Genomic DNA, 20412 nt, shown 5'->3' with positions numbered 1-20412 from the left:
TACAGCCAATCATGAAATTGTGTCCAGGGCCTTGTTTTGGGATGCTAAGTAAAAAAAACAGCTAACAAATTAACAGAGTGTATCATGTCTGAGGCACTAGTGGTCTCAGGTTTGATCCCTGGCACCACCACAACCCAGGGCTGAGCAGTGGTCTAATAAAAAAAAAAAATCATTACAGCTGCAGGATGGTCCCCCAGCACCATGAGGTGAAGTGATTCTGCTCTCTGTGTTACACAGTGATAGATGTCTCAGAGGAGCAAGTAGCTGGGTAGTTGTAGTAAAGTTAATAGGGAGGGGAGGGTTTATGGTATATCCATGTGATTAATGCTGAAATACCAGACATGCTACCCTTTGGGTGGTAAACCTTGCCAACATTACTCAAAGAAGAAGCCCCTTACAGTAGACTAGAGAGTGAAAGGAGCCATATACAGAATCAAGAATGGAGGGCCGGGCGGTAGTGCAGCGGGTTAAGGGGACACGGTGCAAAGTGCAAGGATCCCGGTTCCCCACCTGCAGGGGGTTGTTTCACAGGTGGTGAAGCTGGTCTGCAGGTGTCCCATATTTCTCTCCCCCTCTCTGTCTTACCCTCCTCTCTGATTCCTCTGTTCTGTTCAACAACAGCACCAGAAACTGGCAACAATAATAACAAGGACAACAAAATGGAAAAAATGGCCTCCAAGAGCAGTGGATTCATAGTGCAGGCACTGAGCCCCAGCAATAGTCCTGAAGGCAAAAAAATAATAATAAATGGACATACTAATTGTCTTTTTTTTTAATTGAACAGTTGTTTACTTATGTATTGAATAGAGACAAGTCAAAAGGGAATGGTGAGATAGAGGAGAGAAAAAGACACTTGTAGCACTGCTTCACCACTTGTGAAGCTTCCTCCCCATGCAGGTGGGGACCAAGGGCTTGAACCTAGGTCCTTACACACTTAACTGGGTACACCACTACCCGGCTCCCAATCCATTCTTTTTTTATTTTTTTTATATTTGTTTATTTTCCCTTTTGTTGCCCTTGTTTTTTTTTAAAATTATTATAGTAGTTATTGTTGTTGTTATTGATGCTGTCATTGTTAGATAGGACAGAGAGAAATGGAAAGAGATGGGGAAGACAGAGGGGGTAGAGAAAGACACCTGCAGACCTGCTTTACCGTCTGTGAAGTGATCCCCCCTGCAGGTGGGGAGCTGGGGGCTCAAACTGGAATCCTTCCGCCAGTCCTTACACTTCGCACCACGTGCACTAAACCTGATGCTCTACTGCCTGACTTCCCCAATCCATTCTTAATAACATTAAACCCCATAATACGAAGCCAGGCAGGCAGTTAGGTGTTGGGTCGAGTGCACATTGTGACCCTGCATGAGAACCTGGGTTCAAGTCCTGACCATCTCTCCTAGCGATGGGCTCATTACCCATCAAGTTGGGGATACACGACTCTCTCGAGTTTTATTTGTTTTGCTTGTTGGTGAGGAAACCATGAATCCCTCTGCAGGTGTCATCTGGGGAGCACAGCTTGTTTGCATCCACTCCTCTGAGCTGTAAAGGTGATCTGTCAGCCTTGCTGCCCAGCTTGGGGAGGACACACTTGAGTGTCAGGGAGGAAAGTGACCACTGATGTGCTCTCAGCAGTGGGAGTTCTGTCTCTCGTTCACAGGCAGAGTCATGGCCAGACATGCTGGGGTGTGTAGAGTGGAGACATTCTTCCTCATAAAAACATGTCATATTGAGACTCTGGTAGCTGTTTGCTGTGTTTTTGTTCTGTTTGTATTTGGTTGCTGGAGATCAAACCCAGGACCTCTTATGTGTTCAGCTTTACCAACTCCCTAGCCTCTGTTATGTTAATTGCATATCCATTAACATTAGCAGCTTTTTATTTCATCTCAGGTTTAATGTGATCTCTTCATTTAAGTAAAAAGTCAGTTCTACTTACTGCTTTACATATATATATATATATTCATTTCCTTTTGTTGTCCTTGTTATTGTTGTAGTTATTAATGTCATTGTTGGATAGGACAGAGAAATGGAGAGAGGAGGGGGAAGACAGGGGGAAAGAAAGGGGAGAGATATAGACACCTGTAGACCTGCTTCACCGCCTGTAAAGTGACTCCCCTGCAGGTGGGGAGCCGGGGGCTCCAACCGGGATCCTTAGTCCTTGTGCCAAGTGCGCTTAACCCTCTGCGCTACCGCCCAACTCCTTTTTTTTTTTTTTAACTGTATGATCAGGTCCTGCTTTAAATGTATTCTTGACTGAACAATGAGGAATTAAGTTGCTTGATTGCAGTTAGGTTATTTTTGTGCCTATAAAGTGAATATAATGAAATACATGCAATAAAATTCAGTTCCTTGGGCTTTAAAAATACCAGTGTAGACCTGCAGTTTTCATTTTGTACCACCAGAGGGCGTGTCTGTGTTGGAACTAACCTGAGCTGAGGTCTGAATTGTTTCTCCCTAAAAATGTGGCTGAACAAGTGAATTGCTAGGACAGTGTGAAAGAAAAATACTTTTTTGGGGGGATGAGGGTGAGAGGTGGGGGGCAGGACCAAAGGGAAAAAGTACTTGAAAAATATGCAGTAGTGGAAAGGGAGGCATTAATCAAGTCCTTTTAAGGTATCATGTTTTTACTGACAGGTCAATACAGATGACATTTCCAGTCAAGAATCTCCACACCCCCCCTTTTTTTTTTTTGCTTTCAACTGAAAATTTTAATTTATTTTGCTTTTCTCTTTTGCCTGTGTATCTTTTTTAAAATTAAAAAAGTTAATATTTATTTTTCCTTTTGTTGCCCTTGTTTTTTTATTGTTGTTGTTGTAGTTATTGTTGTTGTTATTGATGTCATTGGTGTTAGATAGGACAGAGAGAAATGGAGAGAGGAGGGGAAGAAAAGAGAAAGGGGAGAGAAAGTTAGACACCTGCAGACCTGCTTCACTGCTTGGGAAGTGACTCCCCTACAGGTGGGGAACCGGGGGCTCAAACCAGGATCCTTACACCGGTCCTTGTGCTTCCCGCCACGTGCACTTAACCCGCTGTGCTACCGCCCAACTCCTTCACCTGTGTATCTTTCATATGAAAGAGATATGGAACCAACTGTTTCTTAGTAGTAGTCCTGGATAATTAATATTGATTAAAGATAAATTGAGTTGTTTGTGTTTGTACAAAATTTGTCTCCACATTAGAAATTCTTTGAAATTTTTTTCATCCTGCCTCTATTGAATTTTTTTTTCTGAATTCTTTTATGTGGGTAGTTTGCTCAGAATGCTGGGTAGTAACAAAGGAGGCATTTTTGTGTACTGACCCTAGGATTAGGAAACTGATTTTAATACACAGCAAAATAAAATAAAAGAAAGAAAAACTGAAAACAAGACCAGAGCTAAATCGCTAGATTGAAGTTTCAGTTGTGAAATTATTCTGATAAATTTAGGAAAACAGTTATCTTTTAAAAAAATATCTGGGGGGAGTCTGCGGTAGCGCAGTGGGTTAAGCGCACGTGGTGCAAAGCGCAAGGACGTCTTAAGGATCTTAGTTCGAGCCCTGGCTCTCCACCTGCAGGGGAGTCGCTTCACAGGCGGTGAAACAGGTCTGCAGGCGTCTATCTTTCTCTCCCTCTCTCTGTCTTCCCCTCGTCTCTCCATTTCTCTCTGTCCTATCCAAGGATGACAACATCAATAACAACAACAGTAATAATTAAAATAATAAAACAAGGGCAACAAAAGGGAAAATAAATAAATATTACAAAAAATAAAAGACATTAAAAAATATATCCGGGGCTGGGCGATGGTGCAACTGATTGAGTGTGTCACTCACTGTGCTTGAAGACCCAGGGTTCAAGCCCTGCTCTTCACTTGCAGTGGCAGGAAGCTTCAGGAGTGGCGAGGCAGTGCAGCAGGTGTCTTTCTTTCTCTGTCTTCCCCTTCCCTCCCAATTTCTCTATCTAAAATAAAATATAGACTAACAGCACTCACTTTATTTTAGTGAGACAGATATACAGAGAGAAGATAATAGGCCAGAGTACTGCTCAGCACTGGCTTTTGGTGGTGGCTAAGATCGAACCTGGTCTCGAGGATTCTCAGGCCTCAGTGCCTAAGTACTATGTTTTTTCCCCATCTGAATATTTAGTTCATACTTCATCTGTGTGTGAATGAATCTCTTGATTTGAATTGACATGGTAATCCCTTTATTTTAGAAGTATTTGTGTGATATTAGTACATGAATCATGAGCATGTTTTACGTAACTGACTATAGCTTTTTTAAAAATACATCTTTTATGTTCCTTTTTATTTATTTATTTATTCCCTTTTGTTGCCCTTGTTGTTTTGCCCTTGTTGTTGTTACTGATGTCGTCGTTGTTGGATAGAACAGAGAGAAATGGAAAGAGGAGGGTAAGACAGAGGGGGAGAGAAAGATAGACATCTGCAGACCTGCTTCACCACCTGTGAAGCGACTCTCCTGCAGGTGGAGAGCCGGGGGCTCGAACCGGGATCCTTCCGCTGGTCCTTGTGCTTTGTGCCACCTGCGCTTAACCCGCTGCACTACCGCCCGACTCGCTGACTACACCTTTTTTTTATGTTGGATGATGATAATTTAGAAAGACCAACACTGGGCATCTGAGTCCACTTTCTAGAAGCTCTCTATGATGTTTTCATGGTAATAATCACTGTTCTAGTCAGACTGCCCAGGTTCAGATAGGTGAAACTTGACCCAACGCAATTTTTTTTTCCTGTAATTTCCCTTTTACACGACGAACTCTAATAATCTCTTAAAGCTAGAGAAAGACAAGTGAGAAATCACTGCAGAAATTGTGTGATTTTTCTTTTCTTATCCATATAGCAATTTAAAATTACCAATGCTAGTACACTATAAGAAGTTACATTCTTGTGATACTTTTGAAACTATAACCCCTCCTCCAAAAACAAACAAAAAAAGATAAAAAGAATGTTGTACCTCTGTTTCCTTTAGTTCCACCACAAAATGTGTTATTGTTTCAAAATGCGGGACCACCCATGACAGTCAGCTGACCACATGAATGCCATCCACCATGTTTATTGTGGTTAAGAGAAATGGAGAGAAGAGTTTAAAAAAAACAAGATGTGGAGAGTCTAGTCAGTCCCAATTTTTACCTCACAGAGCTAACTCTTGACTTGATCTTTACCGTTTGCTTGTGTAATTACAGATGACTTCTTAAGCAAAAATAATACTGTGGCGCACACACACACACACACACACACACACACACACACACACACACACACGAGCAACAACATCAGTCCTGACATGGTAGTACCGGGGATTGATTCTGGAGATTCAAACTGTGTTTGAACACATTGATTCCCCCCGTCCCATGATATATATGTGTGTACACACAGATACATATATATATATATATATGTGTGTGTGTGTGTGTGTGTGTGTGTAAATTCTTTTTTGCAGTATTAACCACATAACAGTTTTACACTGCAGATTTCTGGAAATATTTTATCTTACACAGCTGAGAATTTCTACACTAAACCATAACTGTTGATTGCCCTACCAGCCAGCATTCCGCTTTAAGCTTCTACTAGTTTAACTTCTTCAGACACCTCCCTCATATGTCAGACACCTCCCTCATATGAATAGAAACCATGAAGTATTTGCCCTTGGGCGATGGGCTTATTTCACTGGTACTAATATCCTCAGAGTTTACCCATGTTTAGCGTATGTCAAAGTGCCCTTCTTTTTTGATGCTGAATATGCTATACCTCACTGCATGTATAGTTCTTATGTGTTCATCCACCTGTCAGTGGTCAGCGGAGATGCTTCCAGCACTTAAGTGAGGTGGAAAATGCTGTAGTGAGCAACGGAGCTGGGAAAATCATGCAGCATTTTTTGCCTAGAAAAACCTAGGAAAAAATTTTCCTCATGACTTTTCTGAAAACCTAATGCCTTTTGATATCCTGATTTCAGTTGTTTGGGACAAATGTCCACAAGTGGAATGGCTGGATCATATAGCAGTTCTTTTTAGTTTTTCGACTTAAGGATTGAGGGAGGGAGATAGTTCAGTGTTAGAACACAGGATTTGCATGCTGGAAGTCCCTGGTGCCTCAAGTCTAATACCCACTACTGCCACATTCTAGAGCTAAGTAGTGCTCTGATCTCTCTCTCCTCCCCTCCCCCCCTCCCTTTCCCTTTTCCTCTCCACCTTTCTTTCTGTTATCCGTATGTGCGCATACATATAAACACACTATTTGTGGCGGGGGTGTGTGTGATTCTACTACTAGACTGGTTATCAGATTTCAGATAGAGCGAGGCACATGCAGGAGGAGAGAGGGATTGATTGCCTCACCTTCCCTCTCATTTATGGGACCCCTGCTGGTGCCATGATGTCCCCATGTGTATCAGAGCTTGAACTTGGGTCTTTGCACAGGCTAAGGTGAGCTGTCTCCCAACCGTCTTTTAAAAACACGTTTTGCCACCTCTGTACTGTTTTCCACAGTAGGTGGACTGTTTTTTTTTTTAATATATGTATTTATTTTCCCTTTTGTTGCCCTAATTGTTTTTTATTGTTCTTGTAGTTATTATTGCTGTTGTTATTGATGTTGTCGTTGTTGGATAGGACAGACAGAAATGGAGAGAGGAGGGGAAGACAGAGGGGGAGAGAAAGATAGACACCTGTAGACCTGCTTCACCACCTGTGAAGCAACTCCCCTGCAAGTGGGGAGCGGGGGGGGGGATTGGAACAGAGATCTTTTCGTGGGTCCTTGCGCTTTGCACCATGTGCGCTTAATCTGCTGCACTATTGCCCGACTCCCTTGAACTGTGCTTTGAGCCCACCATGATCCGAGGATCTTAACTCCTTCACATTTTTATTGATACTGTTTTATTTATTTAATAGTGGTCGCCCTAATGTGTGAAATACTTTGATGTGGCTTTGTGTTTCCCTGATGATTAGAGATGCTGAAAATTACTTATTTATTTATTTATTTATCCTCCAGGGTTATTGCTGGGCTCGTTGCCTGCACCATGAATCCACCGCTCCTGGAGGCCATTTTTCCCCCTTTTGTTGTGCTTGTTGTTGTAGCCTCGTTGTGGTTATTATTATTGCCATTGTTGATGTTGTTCGTTGTTGGATAGGACAGAGAGAAATGGAGAGAGGAGGGGAAGACAGAGAGGGGGAGAGAAAGACAGACACCTGCCGACCTGCTTCACCGTTTGTGAAGTGACCTGCAGGTGGGGAGCCGGGGCCTCAAACCAGGATCCTTAAGCCAGTCCTTGTGATTCGTGCCATGTGTGCTTAACCCGCTGTGCTACAACCCAACCATCGCACTGTGCCTATTTCTAAAACCAATTTACTTATTATTTGCTGCTTAATTGCTGAATTCCTTATAAGTTGATGTCTGTAAACCCCTTCCAACTGTGTGACTTTAGAACAGTTTCTCCTGTCTCTTAGTTTCCTTTTTACTGTATTGGTTTTTCTTTCCTTTTTTTGCTCATAGTATGAGTATCATGAGGATTTCCCCCCTGTATATTTTTTCTTTATTGGGGGATTCATGGTTTACAGTTAACATTAAAATACAGTAGTTTGTACACGTGTAACATTTCTCAGTTTTCCACATAACAGTTCAACTCCCACTACGTCCTCCTCTGCCATCTTGTTCCAGGACCTGAACCCTCCCAAACCCCTCACCCCAGAGTCTTTTACTTTGGTGCAATACACCAAACCCAGTCCAAGTTCTGCTTTCTGTTTTCTTATTTTTCAACTTATATTATTATTACCATTATGATTACTATTATTGATTTGATAATGGTGGACAAGTTTGTGGGATAAGAGGGGTACAATTCATACAGTCCCCACCACCAGCGTGCCATATCCCACCCACCCCCTCCACTGGAAGTTGATCTGTTTTTTATCCCACTGGGAATATGGACCAAAGATCTCTATGGGGCACACAAGGTGGAAGGTCTGGCTTCTCTAATTGCTTCTTTGCTGGACATGGATGTTGACAGGTTGATCCATCCCCCCAGCCTGTCTCTACCTTTCCCTAGTGGGGTAGGGGTCTGGGGAAGTGGAGTTCCGGGACACATTGGTGAGGCCCCTCTGCATTTCTCCCTGACTCAACTTGAAAAAAAGAAAAAACACAATTCACGTGCTCTTTGGGCAAATAATCTCTCTTTAATATGCCGTAACATTTTCCCATGACTCCTCAGAGCAATCCCTTGGCCCTGCATCTCTGTTTTTCTCTTCTGTCCTGAGGGATATGACGACCAGGAGGCTGCTGGGTGTGTGGAGCACAGTCCCTCCATGCCTGCAGGGCTTCTGACAGTGGGGTGTGCTTAGCCAAAGCCATTTTGTCATGTGTTGTCACAGAGCAGAGATGGCTCCCAGCCAGCCCATTCCTCCTTTGTCTTTCTCCCTGGCATAAAACTGCCTATTTTCCACTTCACACAAGGGTGTCAGGCACTTGAGAGATGTTTGTTCTTTCACAGGCACACCATCTGTGGTCTCCTGGCATCGTGGGCAGGAGCCCAGATTGGTCCTGGTGTCGGCTGGTCAGCACACAGTGTGGTCTGCAGCCTGCCCAGCCTGTCAGTCCTGTGGTGTCATGGCTGTGGCTCACACCCGACGTACCAGACACTGATGCTGCAGGGGCCAGGTTCACCAGCTGAACTAAAAACTCTTTAGAGTCATTTGCTAGTGATAAAAGTTGCAGAGTACAGAGAGCTCCCGTGTATCCTCAGTCAGCTACTCCTACCGCAGATCCCTCTGCTGTAATGGTGGCGTTTATCTCAGAAAAGGGGCACACAGTTACCAGGTAATCCCTTACTGCGAGCCCACTAGCATTCATACCTCCTTAACAGTCTGTCCTCAGGTCCCTTTCTCTGCCCACTAGCATTCATACCTCCTTAACAGTCTGTCCTCAGGTCCCTTTCTCTATCTCTGCTCTGTGACAGTTTCTCAGATTGCCCCTGCTTTTGAGGATCTTGTCAGTTTTAGGGAATATGATGTAGAGGTTTTGTCTATGTCTCTCTGAGATTGGGTTTTCTTGTGTTATTCTGTTGGTAGACTGGGACGTGTTTTGTGCAGTACAGCCTACCCAGACCAAGTTTCACTTTACATTCTCTCTTTCTGTCCCTGTTTTTAAAATTCCATCTGTGAGTGAACTCATCTGGTATTCATCCTTCTCTTTTGGGCTTATCTCATCATAATGCCTGCCTCCAGTTCCATTCAAGTGGTCAAGCGAAGGAGATGACTTAATGATTTTTAACTTGCGCATAGCATTCCCTTTGTGTTTGTACCCCACGACTTTCTCAGCTACTCTTCTGTGGCTGGGCATCTGGATTGTTTCTGCGTTTGGGCTATGATAAAACGTGCTGTTGTCCACCAAGGTAGACACAGATCTCTTGGGATGGGTGTCCTTCCTCCCTCCCTCCCTCCCTCCCTCCCTCCCTCCCTCCCTCCTTCCTTCCTTCCTTTCTTTCTTTCTTTCTTTCTTTCTTTCTTTCTTTCTTTCTTTCTTTCTTTCGTCTCCAGGGTTATTGCTGGGGCTCGGTGCCTGCACCATGAATCCACTGCTCCTGGAGGCCATATATTCCCCCCCTTTTGTTGCCCTTGTTATTGTAGCCTTGTTGTGGTTATTGTTGTTGTTGATGTCGTTCGTTGTTGGTTTGGACAGAGAGAAATGGAGAGAAGAGGGGAAGACAGAGAGGAGGAGAGAAAGACCACCTGCAGACCTGCCTCACTGCCTGTGAAGTGACTCCCCTGTAGGTAGGGAGCTGGGGGCTCAAACTGGGATGCTTCCACTGGTCCTTGTGCTTTGCACCACCTGCACTTAACCTGCTGCGCTACCGCCCAACCCCTGGGTGTGCTTGTTTCTTGAGGATATACCCCCAAAAAGGAAATGCCAGGTCATGGGCAGATCAATTTCTAGCATTCTGAGAAGTGTCCAGACTACTTTTCACAGGGGATGGACCAGTTTGCATTCCTACCACCAGTGTAGAAGGATACATGGAACTCTTTCTTCAAGACTGATGGGTACACGCTGCTTTTGCTTCACCATAGGCTTCCCTGTACCTCTACCTCCTGTAAAGCCACCAAACCCGAGCGCTGCAGGCCACAGGCTGCACATTATTTCTGTGGCTAAAATTTTGGAAGGGGGGGGGTGGTCTCTTTACCCTTTTCCACCCAGTTGAAATGACATGATTTACATTTTTTAAATTTCAGTTCTGTATAAGAATCAAAGAGTAACATTATTTTAACACGTATCTAAGATTTCTTTCTTTTTTTGCCTCCAGGGTTATTGCTGGGGCTTGGTGCCTGCACCACGAATCCACTGCTCCTGGCAGTCATCTTTTTTTTTTTTTTTTTCTAGTTGCTACTTACTGTTGTGAAAGAGAGAAATTGAGAGGGGAGGGGAAGACAGAGAGGAGAGAAAGATAGACACCTGCAGACCTGCTTCACCTCTTGTGAAGTGATCCTTTCTGCAGGTGGGGAGCCGGGGGCCTCAAACTGAGATCCCTGGGCTTCATACTATGTGCGCTTAACCTGGTGTACAACCGCCCAACCCCCTCCTAGATGTTTTTAAAGTGATAGTTATATGTGTGTAGAATCATCATTTTATTTTTTCATAAGGACCAAAAAGTTTTTGATAAACTTTACGATACCAAACATAACTTAGTGTTCTATCTGTGTTTGTAAGCACTTAATTGCACTCACAGACAAGTCATGAAGGTGGTCTGGTTAATGCCAGTTTTCAGAACCATTATTGCTATTTCCTGTTTCTCCTTCTGATGATGAATTTATTTAAGAAATGAGTGCCCTTTCTCTCTCTCTCTCTCTCTCTCCTTCCTTCCTCCCTCCCTCCCTCCCTCCCTTCTTTCCTCCCTTTCCTTCCTCTTTCTCCCTCCCTTCCTTCCTTCCTTCCTTCCTTCCTTCCTTCCTTTCTTTCTTTCTTTCTTTCTTTCTTTCTTTCTTTCTTTCTTTCTTTCTTTCTTTCTTTCTTTCTTTCTTTCTTTCTTTCTTTCTTTCTGCTTTTGTCTTAGAATTCAGTGCCATGAGGAAAAGTTAAGAAAAAACATTTTAAGGGGTCTTTTGCTCACTTCATGGTCAGTTGGTATGACAGCTCAAACGAAGAAGAATGTTTTTAATCAACCACAGGGGAAATCCTTTCCCTGGCCTCTCAGATCTACTTTCAGTGTGTCAAAAGAATCTTAGTTCCTGTGGGGGATTCCCACACACTCTTATTATAGGTCACTTGTAAGGTTTTCATATACATGTACAAGGTAGGATAGCACCTTTCGTCTCAGTTGTGTGAGGGCTGTTCAGTGTCCCGTTACTTTGTTTTGCTATTACTCACTCTGTTCTGAGTGTGGATGTACAAGAACGAGAAAGGTTGGGGAGTCGGGCTGTAGCGCAGCGGGTTAAGCGCAGGTGGCGCAAAGCACAAGGACCGACATAAGGATCCCGGTTCGAACCCCGGCTCCCCACCTGCAGGGGAGTCGCTTCACAGGCGGTGAAGCAGGTCTGCAGGTGTCTGTCTTTCTCTCCTCCTCTCTGTCTTCCCCTCCTCTCTCCATTTCTCTCTGTCCTATCCAACAATGACAACAACAATAATAACTACAACAATAAAACAACAAGGGCAACAAAAGGGAATAAATAAATAAAATAAATAAAAAAAAATAATAAAGCTATTCTTCATATCGCTTTAGTCTGTTTTTTTTAAATACATATAATTGATTTGCTGATTTTGGATAGAGACAGAGAAATTGAGAGGGAAGATGCAAGGAGGGAGGGAAAGGGAGAAGGAGAGAGAGGGAGAGAGAGAGAGAGGGACACCCACAGCATTGTTTCATTGCTAATGCAGCTACCCCTCTGTCGGAAGAGATTGGGTGGGAACTTGAACCCAGGGTCCTGGTACACTGTGATGTGTGTGCTCAACCAGGTGTGCCACCACTTGGCCCCCAGTTCCTCACATTTTAGATATCCTCTGCATGGCTCAGCTGGGCTGTGCCTGCTCATTGCTTTGCTGGTGTGTGAGAACATCTGTCTCTGGGGACTGGGTTATTTTTGGAACCCCTCTCACCCCCTCACCAGCCTGTGAAAACCCTGAGCTGTGGCAGGAGCCTACTATCAGCCCCACCAGTTCATAAGCACACCCAACATGCCCCAGAGGAAAGGATTCTTCGGAGATGAGAAGCCCCAGTGGTACATAGGAAGCACCTCTGGTCTCCTCTGCCCAGGGTTGTGCGATACTCTGTGCTTGGCAGAGGTTCAGTCCTAGGGATCAAGCTCCAGGGAGGGGATGGATTGGGGCGTTGGGTGGGAGCCAGAAGCTACCATTCTTTTAAGACCCATGAAGCACTTCCCACCCACTCCCTAAAAGCCGACAAACAATATAAAAATAAAAATCATTCTTGAATTTTTCTCGTTTATCTTTAGGCCTTTTAGCATTCCCCAGACTTACCTAACGTTTTTAATGAAAAACTAGATTTTTATTTTCTTCTGCTAAGAATATTCAGATGTGTAAGAGTGCCTTCAAATAAGTATCCATTTTTCAAAAGATTTGTTTATCTTTTTTCCTCCAGGGTTATTGCTGGGCTTGGTGCCCGCACCATGAATCCACTGCTCCTGGAGGCCATTTCCCCCCTTTTGTTGCCCTTGTTGTTGTAGCCTCGTTGTGGTTATTATCATTACCATTTTTGACGTTGTTCATTGTTGGACAGGACAGAGAGAAATGGAGAGAGGAGGGGAAGACACAGAGGGGGAGAGAAAGATAGATACCTGTGGACCTGCTTCACCACCTGTGAAGCGACTCCCCTGCAGGTGGGGAGCCGGGGGCTCGAACCAGGATCCTTACGCTGGTCCTTGCGCTTTGTGCCACGTGCGCTTAACCCACTGTGCCACCACCTGACCCCCAGATTTGTTTTTTTTTTCAGTGGGGGAGGGGAAGGGAGAGAGAGAATGAGACAACACCACTCCAGCTGGACCCCATGCTGTTAGGGTAAAGACTATAAGCATGGTGCCATCTCCTGGGCTGCAAACCTCCAATTGGGCTTTCCCCCTTTTGAATGTGGCTTCTTCAGTTGTCCTCTGCATTTGCCCTTTTAAGATGCCCTGTAAGAAAGTCCTCCTTTCTGGGGCCACCACAGCTCCTGCTGGCCTGTGTTTCCTTTAAGGTGGATGTGAGTTTTCCTGTTGTGAGTGTCTGTAGGAGGGAGGGAGGGAGCTGCCTCTGGCCCCCATCCCTCCAGTGCCCAGAGGGAGGCTCCCCAGAAGCAAGATGCCTCCCAGGACTGTCTCAGGGCAGTTTCTAAGACTGCCTCTTCCACTAAGTGGTTGTCACTTTGTCTTTCTCCTCAGTAAGAGGTGCCAATGCAGTCCTCTGAATTGTAACAGCCCACCTGATTCTGACCTGGCCCAGACTCACAGCGTCTAAAAGTGGGTGGTACAAGGGAGTGCTGTTAACACCTTTGCCAGGAAGGTGGATGCCTGTCCTGGGACTGAGCAACTGTTCATGCCCGCAGCACTGAGCACCTGCGCACTGTGAGGCTGGCTCTGTGGTGAGGTGGGGCATGCAGAGGCAAGAAGGCCAGTAGCCTCCTCACCTGAGCACAGTTCCTGAGCAGCTCTGATGAGGAAGCACTGATAGTTCAGCCACTTCAGGCCAGTGGTTCTGGAGGATGATAGGGGTATAAACAGAGAGAAGATGGCAGTTGTGATAAGGAGGTGGGAACAGAGATGGGGGACTGGAATGTCAAGCTCTGTGGGTGCTCCCCAGGGACTTACTGTGTATCCAAAGGCTTGTCCAGGATGTTCTGCAAATGGTGAAAAGCTAGGACCTACTCCCCTTAGGCAGCTGGTTTAGCTGTGAACACAGAACAGCTTCTCCTCACAGTTCTCAGTATTGGGTGGGAGGTGGGGGGGGGGGGAGCCTGTGTGCTTGAGAATCCACTCTTAGTAGGGACATGTTCTAGGAAGAAGAGATGACTAGGCCATCCTTGCAAAGAATGTCTGGTTAGCAGTCTCTAGAGTCTAGCTGATAGTGGGTAGTCACCTGAGTAGATGGTAGTGGATTTCTCAGAACAGGTTCCCTTAAAGCGCACTAGAAAAGCATACGGGGCCAGAGCGAGTGATGTGGTATGCTGTGGGCTTCCTCCCACAGCGGGCGGGCATCAGGATGTACCCACTTCCGTTCCAGTCGGAGGCTGCAGAGATTTTCCCTGGATGTTCCCAGGCCCAGTGGAGAGCAGTAGAGCTTCCAGGGGTCAGTTGGACATAAACTCTCTAACCTGAGCCAGGGGAGTCCGGCAGCTAACCTGAGGGGTCTGGACAGCCACCAAGGGGATTTTCTTTTTTTATTATATTTATTTATTTTCCCTTTTTGTTGCCCTTGTTGTTTTAGTTATTGTTGTTGTTACTGATGTCATTAATGTTGGATAGGACAGAGAGCAGTAGAGAGAGGAGGGGAAGACAGGGAGAGAAAGAGAGACACCTGCAGACCTACTTCATTGCCTGCGAAGTGATTCCCCAGCTGATGGGGAGCTGGAGGCTCGAACCGGGATCCTTATGCTGGTCCTTGTGCTTGGTGCCACATGCACTTAACCAGCTGTGCTACCGCCCAACTCCTTCAAGGGGATTTTCAACCCAGACCCTCAGCATCAGGGAAGGAACAGCTGCAGTTCTAGATTAAAGCAGCAGGGAGAGCAGTTAGCAGAATACTTCTAATTATCCAGGGGGAAGCAAGGCAGTGAGGGCTCTGAAGGCAGACCTACCCCTCTCCCTTTGCTCACTCCTTCCCAAAGCTCTTCTTGAAGGAGTAGCTCAGAGTCTAGCGGGGTTAGGGAGACAGCTGCAGGTTTTTATTTTCCGAATGTAAAGTGAATGATCAAGCTGCATGCCACAGTGTAAAAGAAAGGTAAGGTAGGTAGATGATGATGCTAGGGTGTGAGAGGAAGCGGCAGGAGCTCTGAGACGGGGTCTGGTGGCTGCCCTCTGGCCCTGTCACATCCCTGTGAGTGGGGGGGGGGGGCTTCTCCCACTTTTGCCTATAGATGTCAGGAGCAGTACTGGCGCCATGGCCATGATGTCATGGTGTCATCATGGCCTTGGCCTTGAGATGGTTCTCGAGGCTACTGCCCTGACTGGCTGGCACGACCAAAGGACCAAAGAAGGCTTTGCTGGCTCCGCTCCTTGGGAACCTACAGCCTCTTCCTTCTTTGGTGTATCTGCCGAGGCTGAATCCCCCAATGTCACAGAGACCGCACGTGGCCCGGCTGCACACACCTCTTCACAAGAGGTGATCTGCCTGGCTCTCCTTGAGACTCTTTTTTTTATTTTTTTATTTTTGCCTTCAGGGTTATTGCTGGGGCTCAATGCCTGCACTACGAATCCACTATTTCTGGGGGGCATTCCCCCCATTTTTGTTGCCCTTGTTGTTATTATTGTTGTTATTGCTATTGTTGGATAGAACAGAGAAAAATCGAGAGAGGAGGGGAAGACAGGGAGAGAGAAAGACAGATACCTGAAGACCTACTTCATTGTCTGTGAAGCGACCCCCCTGCAGGTGGGGAGCTGGAGGTTCGAACCGGGATCCTTTACTCCGGCCCGTGCGCTTTGCACCATGTGTGCTTAACCTGCTGCATTACTGCCTGGCACCCCCTTGTGACTCTTAATTGGTGCCAAGGGACCCTTCTGGGCTGTGGTGTCGCCAGACATCAAGGAATACCAGGGACTCTAACCTTGGGGTAACTTCAGGAGTTGGTGGGAGATGGGGAGTCACACACTTGGTTGTGGTCTCCTTTGGTGTCCTCACACTTGTAGATTTTCCTCCCCCCACCCAGGCTTAATCTCTGTCATGTCAGCAGGTTGTCATGAGATGAACACACCTCCAATCTGGTAGAGATTGTGCAGGTTTGATTTCTTTCTCATATGTGATATGAACAAGGGCCTTTGACCTCTTGTATTCACGAGTGCCCTGCATTCAAAATAAATACATTTCCCTCCTTTAAATCATTCCAGGTGGCGGAAGCATCTTCGCCTAAGAACTCAGGCGGACTTAACCAGTGGGAACATGGGCAGTGAGCCATGACTGCAGACTGGGAAGTGAGCTTTCATTTGAGCCTCTTCATCCAGGCAGGCAGGAGGTCTCCTAGGCAACCGCCTGTGCTGTGCGGTAATTAAAGAGGAGCCAGAGGTATGTACTTGGAAATTTTAATCCTCAGGTGCAGTCCCTGTCAGCTTGAGACCTTGGGTTTTGTTGTTGTTGTTGTTGATGATTTTCATTTTAAATAAGAAAACTTAATGATAGGGAAGAGGAAACATTTTTGTTAAGGGGTGTGTGTATCATACCTAATATTTCTGACACTCTGGGGATGTTTTTATTGTGTGTACACACACACAAACACACACACACAGCAAGGTGGATCAGAAAAGCTTGGGGTCCCTAGGGTGGCTCACTTGATAGAGCACACATGTAACCTTGTGCAAGAAGCCAGCACTGGCCCCTGACATGGGAATGGGTGCAGGGAAGAAGCTTCATGAGTGATGGGTGTTTGTGTGTGTGTGTGTGTGTGTGTGTGTGTGTGTGTGTGTGCGCGCGCGCACGCGCGCGTGCAGTGTGTCTCCTCTCTATCATTCTCTCCCTCTCTTACTCTCTACCTAAAAGGAATGTCTCCAGGAATGATGGAATTGTGCAGATAACTGAGCCCCAGGGATTACTTTGGTGGCAAAAGACAAAAACAGAACAATTAAAACTCATTATTTCTACACCCTCACCTTTTTTGGTGTGATAAAGATTTATGCATGCATTTGACGGTCCCTATATTGTACTAGACCCGGTGATCCAGAGATTAAGACCTCTGCTTTCGTTTAAAGATACTAGCAAGCCCCGAAGGAGCGATGTGCAAATCAGACAAGACCCCCGCAAGCCTCCAGGCCCCCCTCCCCCCAGGGTGCTCAGCAACCATGCCTTGCTGTTCTGCTTAGCTGGCTGTCTCTCTGGTTCTTATGTTACTAAGTGAGTCCATGCTTAGTCTTAGAACTGCTCTGCCTCCCCCCACTCCCATGCTGTACTCCTGCTGTGGGGTGCTCCGTCCCACCAAGACTCCTGGGTTTTGGCATCTAATCTGCATGCCTCCTGGTTTTCCTTCTGCCTGTTGTACTGTTCTTTGTTTCATTTCTTTTTTCCCAAGCTGATTTCTGACAAAAGGCCAGAAGGTGAGTACAGATGTCTTGTTTTCTCTTTTGAGGTAACAGTAAAACATCTTGGTGCATCTCTCCTTCTTCTGGAGGAAAATTGGAATTTACAAAGCAGACCTCTGACTCTCTACTTACTATGTGTCCCTGAGTGCTTCTGTGGGGACGCGCGCCCCCGCCCCCCCCATGTCCCCATAGCTAGAGGCCCCGCCCAGCCACATACAGCAGCCAGACCACTTGGCTGCAGGGAAAGCTTGATGGGCACTGTCCGTGTTAGCAATGGAAAGGAATTTCCCAGATAGATCACTTTTGTTATTCAGCCTTCTGAAAGTGTTGTCTTTGGCATGGTTCATCCATGCCTTTGCATGTTAGTGGGGGACGGAGAAGTGTCGGGTTCCCCCTGCTCTCAGCACTTGCTTTGCCAAGTAAACCAGTGACCCTCGGGCAGTGGAGGCTCACCGCCCACCCTCCCCTGCTGCTTGTCATGGCTGAGTGAAGAAGTAGTAGGGGAGTTCAGGCCCTTCCCATTAAAGATTTGGGTCCTTCCCTTGGAGAAAATGTGCCCTTCTGATGAGTCCTTGAGAATTACTACTCCCTGATAAATTCATTGTGGGAAAGATTGGTAACTTTCCAAGACTGGAAAGTTATTTTATGGAGAAATCAGTCATATACACACACACACACACACACACACACACACACACACACACACACACACCATCTGTATTTAGCAATGTGTTCAGTCATCTCAGTTATAGTGAGTGCTAACAAAAATTTTGTCTGTGCCTTTTAAAATGGCAAAAAAAAAAAAAAAAACAACCATAGACTATTAGAAGCTCATCTTTTGGTGCAAAATAGCATTTTTTTTTAATGTGTTGGCATAAGTCAGGAAACACACAATCTGGACAGATCCACAGGAAACAGCATAGGTCCCACCCTGGGGAGAGAAATAGAGTAAGAGGGAGAAGAAGGTATAACAGAGAATGACATTGCAGTGTATACTTCTTTGTGTATCTCGTACTTACTAGGTGGTCGGAAAAGTCATGTCTCACTTTTTCATTAAAAAAAAATGTAGGAAAATAGATCATGACTTCTCCGACAGCCCCCCAAAAGCTGGTGTTGCTTAGTAGAAAGAAGTCAATAAAAGAGTGAAGGAGAAAAGTGCAACACATTTTTTACATGTGCAGGCTGCAGAGTAGAGTTGTGGAGAGGGTAGAGTCACTTAGGACAGGACTTGTCGTACCATTGAAAGAGAGCAGAGGGCAGGCCAAGAGGCCTCCTGTGAGTGCGTCGTGAGTCCCCCTGAGTTCTGCATGGCACTCCAGGCCCCAGGGTTGGCATACCACTACTTACAGGTTGGTTATCTTGCAGTAATTAAAGCTCTTCTAAGACTGGATTTATTGTATGTAACTTAAATTCATCTCAGCAAAAAAAAAAAAAATCCTAGTGCTGGATTTTAATTATTTATTTCTTAACGCAGCATTTCTTGACCCTTGTTGGGCAGTGCCTAGGAAATGCTGATTTGAGCTTTTAAAATAATTAGCCCAGGGAGTCGGGTGGTAGCGCAGCAGGTTAAACGCTGGTGGCGCAAAGTGCAAGGACTGACGTAACGATCCCGGTTCAAGCCCCTGACTCCCCACCTGCAGGGGAGTCACTTCACAAGCAGTGAAGCAGGTCTACAGGTGTCTATCTTTCTCTCCCCATCTCTGTCTTCCCTTCCTCTCTCCAATTCTCTCTGTCCTATCCAACGACAATGGCATTAATAACAATAACAATAATAATAATAATAAGGTCAACAAAAATGGGGGAAAAGAATAACCTCCAGGAGCAGTGGATTCACAGTGCCGGCACCGAGTCCTAGCAATCACCCTGGAGGCAAATAATAATAATAAGCCCAGCAAAGAGGAGGTGGAAAAGAGGTTGTTCTGGGTCTGGGTCACCCTGCTTCAGCTCCAGTCTTTTCAGAAGCTGAATACTGGTGTTAATGGGTTTAATTGGAACAGGGATGCACGAATTGGCACACGCCCACAGAGAAGTCACGTGTACCCCAAGTGTGGGCCGAGTGAGAGGGCACTGCCCTCCTCCTCATCCCATCTCTTCCGAGCGGTGATCAGGAGGTGAGAAGGGCCAGCTGTGTGGGTGTGTGGCCAGCAGAAAGAGAGCTGCCAGGTGCCTGCATTTCAGTTTCCGGGAGAACAGAGTAGCCAAAATGGAGGCTTAGTATTTGAAAATGGAATCCTGTGGTTCATCAGGGATTTCCTTTCTCTCTTTCTTAATCAGCATGTTAAGACCTGTCTTTTCAGCACAAGAAACTAGGGGGGAGCTGTTCAATAGTTAAGCATCTCTCTCTTTCTCTCCCTCTGGTGAGATAAAAATTTACTTGCTTACAGTGATCCAGAGATTAAGATCTCCTCTCTCTTTTTACTAACAAGCCCAGAAGGAGAGATGTGCAAATTAGACAAGCCCCTCCTCTCAGCCTCCCCCCCACCTCCCCATGTGTATGAGTCTTTGTGTGTGTTTCTGTCCATCCCCAGGGAATGAACCCAGGGTCTTGTACATGTGAGAGAGTCTCCCTGGGCCACCTTTTCTTTTTATTCTGGGAAAGGGGCCCAGTAAGGGAGGAAGAGAGACCGTCATCGCGTTGCCTTGCCACCTGTGTAGCTTCCATGAGGGGCTGGAGCTCACATGCAGGGCCTGACACGTTGGCAAGGAACATGGCTACGTTTCTCTCCAGTCTCCTCCTCCCCTTGTCCTTCCTTGTCTTTTTCTTTGTGGTGATGCTGCTTCACTGCTCTAGGTAAACAGTTTCAGATAGAGGGAGAGATACTGGGCAGCTGGGTGGTGGCACACCTGGTTGAGTGCACAGGTTACAATGCACAAGAGGTCAAGTTCAAGCTCCCTAGACCCCACCTGCAGGAGGAAGGCTTCGTGAGTGGTGAAGCAGTACTGCATGTGTCTCTCTCCCTCTCTGTTACTCCCTTTCTCTCATTTTCTGACTGTTTCTGTTTAATAAATATGTAAAGGTAATAAGAAATGTTAAAAAGAAAAGAGAGAGGGAGAGATACTGGAGTCCAGAGACCTGGGATTTGAACTTGAGTCTTGTGTCTGTCAAAGCTATCCCACCAGTGCCACTCCCCCTTCATCCTTCCTTTATGCCTCTCTCAAGCTGCTGTCTGAAATGTGGTTGTCAGTGACTGTGGGCCGCGAGGTGTGAGGTTATATATGGTAGGAGGGATCTAGCAGGCAGAGTC

General features: G+C 45.9%; 1 long non-coding RNA gene across 3 annotated transcripts in view; it reads left to right on the top strand.

Annotated features, from left to right (window-relative positions):
• Positions 1-20412, top strand: part of LOC132539935 (uncharacterized) — a 210014-nt gene that overhangs the window by 60432 nt on the left and 129170 nt on the right. For all 3 annotated transcript variants that reach the window (XR_009551229.1, XR_009551228.1, XR_009551230.1), the window contains one exon: positions 15986-16160. This is a non-coding gene — a long non-coding RNA (uncharacterized LOC132539935). The remainder of the gene's footprint in view (positions 1-15985; positions 16161-20412) is intronic.

The sequence above is a fragment of the Erinaceus europaeus genome, chromosome 8, assembly GCF_950295315.1.
Source record: "Erinaceus europaeus chromosome 8, mEriEur2.1, whole genome shotgun sequence".
NCBI lineage: Eukaryota > Metazoa > Chordata > Mammalia > Eulipotyphla > Erinaceidae > Erinaceus > Erinaceus europaeus.
The sequence above is the reverse complement of the archived record's forward strand: the minus strand, read 5'-3'. Positions and strand labels throughout refer to the sequence as shown.